Source organism: Leuresthes tenuis, unplaced genomic scaffold, assembly GCF_036924035.1.
Source record: "Leuresthes tenuis unplaced genomic scaffold, fLeuTen1.0.hap1 SCAF_18, whole genome shotgun sequence".
Classification (NCBI taxonomy): Eukaryota; Metazoa; Chordata; class Actinopteri; order Atheriniformes; family Atherinopsidae; genus Leuresthes; species Leuresthes tenuis.
The window spans coordinates 25,617,356-25,621,138 of record NW_027325372.1 but is presented as its reverse complement, the minus strand read 5'-3'; the positions used below and the strand labels follow the sequence as shown (position 1 = coordinate 25,621,138).

The following is a 3,783-nucleotide window of genomic DNA, read 5'->3' as shown; positions in this document are numbered from 1 at the left end:
GACATTCACACCCACTTGCATCCGAAGACCTCCGCCCCAAATTTTGTTGATATTTAGTCGGACATTCGCACCTTACCCGCTTTTGGCAAACTATGGCCTTCTTGCAGCCAAACACCTCTGATCTCGCTTTTGATGATGTAAGGTTGGGCATTCAGACCTTGCTTCACCTGCTTTTCACCAAATATAGTCGGACATTCACACCTTCTTGCAGCCGAACACTTCCGCTCCACCTTTTAGTGTTCTATCACACCTTTTTTTCACCGCATTTTATACATTATGGTTGGAAATTTTCAACCACTCTCATCCGAAGACCTCTCCTCCCGCTTTTGTTAATATATTTGAACTTTAGTCGGACATTCAAACCTTCTTGCAGCTGAACCACCTCCGCTCCCTGTTTTGATCATATATGGTCTGGCAATAGTACCTTTTCTTACCCGTTTGTGAGTAATTATGGCTGGACATTCAGACCTACTTGCAGCCGAACACATCCTCTCTCGCTTTTGATGATGTATGGACCGGCATTCTTACCTTTTCTAACACATTTTTCAGCACTTATGGTCGGAGATTCACACCTACTCACAGCCGAACAACTCCGCTACCGCATTTGATGGTGTATAGTCGGGCATTCTCACCCTTTCTCATCAGCTTTTTGCAAATTATGATCTGACATTCACACCTACTTGCAGTCGAACAGCTCTGCTCCCGCTTTTGATTATGTATGGTTGGATATTCGAACCTTTTCTTAACTGCTTTTTACAAACTTTGGTTGGACGTTCACACCTTCTTGTAGCCGAACACATGCACTCCTGCTTTTGATGATGTATGGTTGGGCATTCGCACCTTTTTTTTTACCCATTTTTCAGGTATTATGGGTGGACATTCACACCTTCTTGCAGCTGAACACCTCCTCTCCCACTTATGATCATGTGTGGTTTGATTTTCGAAAATTTTCTTTCATGTTTTCTAGCAATTATTGATGGACATTTAGACCTTCTTGCCGCTGAACACCACCTCTCCCGATTTTGATTATGTATGGACCGGCATTTTTACCTTTTCTAACACATTTTTCAGCAATTATGGTTGGAGATTCACACCTACTCACAGCCGAACAACTCCGCTACCGCATTTGATGGTGTATAGACGGGCATTCTCACCCTTTCTCATCAGCTTTTTGCAAATTATGATCTGACATTCACACCTACTTGCAGTCGAACAGCTCTGCTCCCGCTTTTGATTATGTATGGTTGGATATTCGAACCTTTTCTTAACTGCTTTTTACAAACTTTGGTTGGACGTTCACACCTTCTTGTAGCCGAACACATGCACTCCTGCTTTTGATGATGTATGGTTGGGCATTCGCACCTTTTTTTTACCCATTTTTCAGGTATTATGGGTGGACATTCACACCTTCTTGCAGCTGAACACCTCCTCTCCCACTTATGATCATGTGTGGTTTGATTTTCGAAAATTTTCTTTCATGTTTTCTAGCAATTATTGATGGACATTTAGACCTTCTTGCAGCTGAACACCACCTCTCCCGATTTTGATTATGTATGGACCGGCATTTTTACCTTTTCTAACACATTTCTAAATTGAGAAAGGAAATTATTTTAGAGGAAGCACTAGAGTTTAGATCCCACATTTGTTGATAGGCATTCATTTATTTCTTCACTTCTGATAAAAATGATAAGACTGACCTAAAGAATTGGAGGCCCATCACACTTTTAAACTTTGACTGTAAACTTTTTAGCAAGGTTTTAACGACACGGATGTCCTCTGTTTTAGAGGAGGTAATTCACCCAGACCAGGCTTGTGCCATCTCAGAGAGACAACTCACCGACAGCCTCGTACTGATTCGAGACATCATTGATTACGCTAGAGACAGAAACACCCGGCTTGTCATCTTAAATTTAGACTTTGAAAAAGCTTTTGATCGGGTCTCGCATCAATATCTCTTTCAGGTGTTGCAGCCATCGAATAGGGCCCGATTGTTCCTACTTGGTGAGATTTGCTTGGTTGAGACGCTTGCTCCCCCCCCTTGCTCCTCGGCTGACCAAGTAGGAACAATCGGGCCCTATTCGATGGCTGCCTTGTCTTTTACTCTGTGCAAAAGACAAGGCAGCCACAAACACCATGGGAACACCGTATTGAGGCTTTGTTCTGACCACTCATTCGGTGTCGCGTTTCTTTCAAGCAATTCTCCCGGTTAGCCCACACTCGGCTCGCTCCCAGAGCTGTGTTAAAGTCTACTTCGCATTCACTCTCTTTTCTCAGCAGATTAAAAGAAAGTTTAATCTTGGGCTCCCTGAAACTTCCATCCTGCACCGCTGTTTGTTTTTTCACAAGAGCAGAGAAGAGCGCACCGTTCCCAGCGGCACTGCAGTACTGGGTCGATGCTTGGAGTGAACGGAGCAAGCTTCTTTTTCAAATCCTATTCTTAAAAATCCATTTAATATGTAGTCCTCGTATAGAGGACATATTAAACTGATAAGAACAGATACTACACTTGATCTTAGCCAAAAGGCCGAGAAGCGATAACTGTCCACTGTTTCAGGTCCGAGGGCCCTTGCTGGCACAATGCGCACTTGTAGCAGTGTTCTTTTTATGGCCATAGGTGGCCAGAGTGTCACGTTGCACCTCCGCCCACCCGCTGCACTGAGCACTCTTCAGCCCTTTTAAATGGTATAACTTTGCACTCCCGCATGCTCCAGCAAGCACCATTCAAGCAACAACTTTGCACTCCAGCTTCGAACATCGGCACAATCGCAACAAGTAAGGCGACTCTACTCAGAGAAGTCACTCTGCACAGTAACAAGATTTCTTTTGCACAGACAGAAAGGGCTTCACCCGCAAAGGTAAAGCCTGCCAAAAATAGAAACAACTCATTAGTGCTGCTCTCCACGAAAGTCTTTAGTAAAAGGCGAAAGACTTGTATGTTATGAAGAGAAACCAGAGTACAATTATCCGTCACTGCGGGAGCAGGGCATCAGGCTAGTTGCCATAGCCACCTTCCCCATGGTGAGCGTTGCTTGGTTGAAACGCTTGCCCCTGTGCAATCGACAAGGCAGCAACAAAAACACCACGGGAACACCGTATTGAGGCTTTGTTCTGACCGCTCATTCGGTGTCGCGTTTCTTTCAAGCAATTCTCCCGGTTAGCCGACACTCGGCTCGCTCCCATAGCCGTGTTAAAGTCTACTTCGCATTCACTCTCTTTTCTCTGCAGACTCTTGGGATTTTATCTATAAAATGAATTCCTTCACTCAAACTATGTTAAAACTGCTTTGTCGTTCATATTTACCATGTCTAGAAAGATTTAAACAAAAAAAACAACGTTGTACTTTGCAGTAAAAGAAAGAGCAAATCTAAAGTTTCAGGAATCCGAGAATAAGCTTACTTTCATGAGTGCTTCACGATTTCGGATTTTGCTATAAAATGAATTCCTTCACTCAAACTAAATTAAAACTGCTAAACCGCTAATCTGTTACATGTAAGGCAGATGTCAAATTCACCGAAATAGGATCTAAGGGTATTCGGCCAATCGAGCTGTAGCAGCTTCGGTAAAAGAGTATAAGTTGAAGAGTTTGTGAATAAAGGTGTGCGCACACATAGTGAGCTGTAGGAAAATAGGCAGGGAGCAATGCCGGCTGGGGTATATGTTCTTGTATGTTGTCTGACTGTTTGATTTGAATGTGTTGTGTAAGTGTCCTGTTGAATGTTTGGGCTTTGACACTTCACTGTGGTTGTTAACTGTGTGGTGTGTCCTGAAATGTTATATGTTTGG

The 3,783-nt window shown here is 43.4% G+C and overlaps 2 non-coding genes across 2 annotated transcripts; both read right to left on the bottom strand.

Annotated features, from left to right (window-relative positions):
* Positions 1 to 2,352: 2,352 nt before the first annotated feature.
* LOC140276070 (U2 spliceosomal RNA) lies at positions 2,353 to 2,536 on the bottom strand. The gene has a single exon (XR_011908758.1). It is a non-coding gene; the product is annotated as a U2 spliceosomal RNA (small nuclear RNA).
* A 308-nt stretch (positions 2,537 to 2,844) lies between these two features.
* LOC140276425 (U5 spliceosomal RNA) lies at positions 2,845 to 2,958 on the bottom strand. Its single transcript, XR_011909020.1, has one exon. It is a non-coding gene; the product is annotated as a U5 spliceosomal RNA (small nuclear RNA).
* Between the last annotated feature and the right edge of the window lie 825 nt (positions 2,959 to 3,783).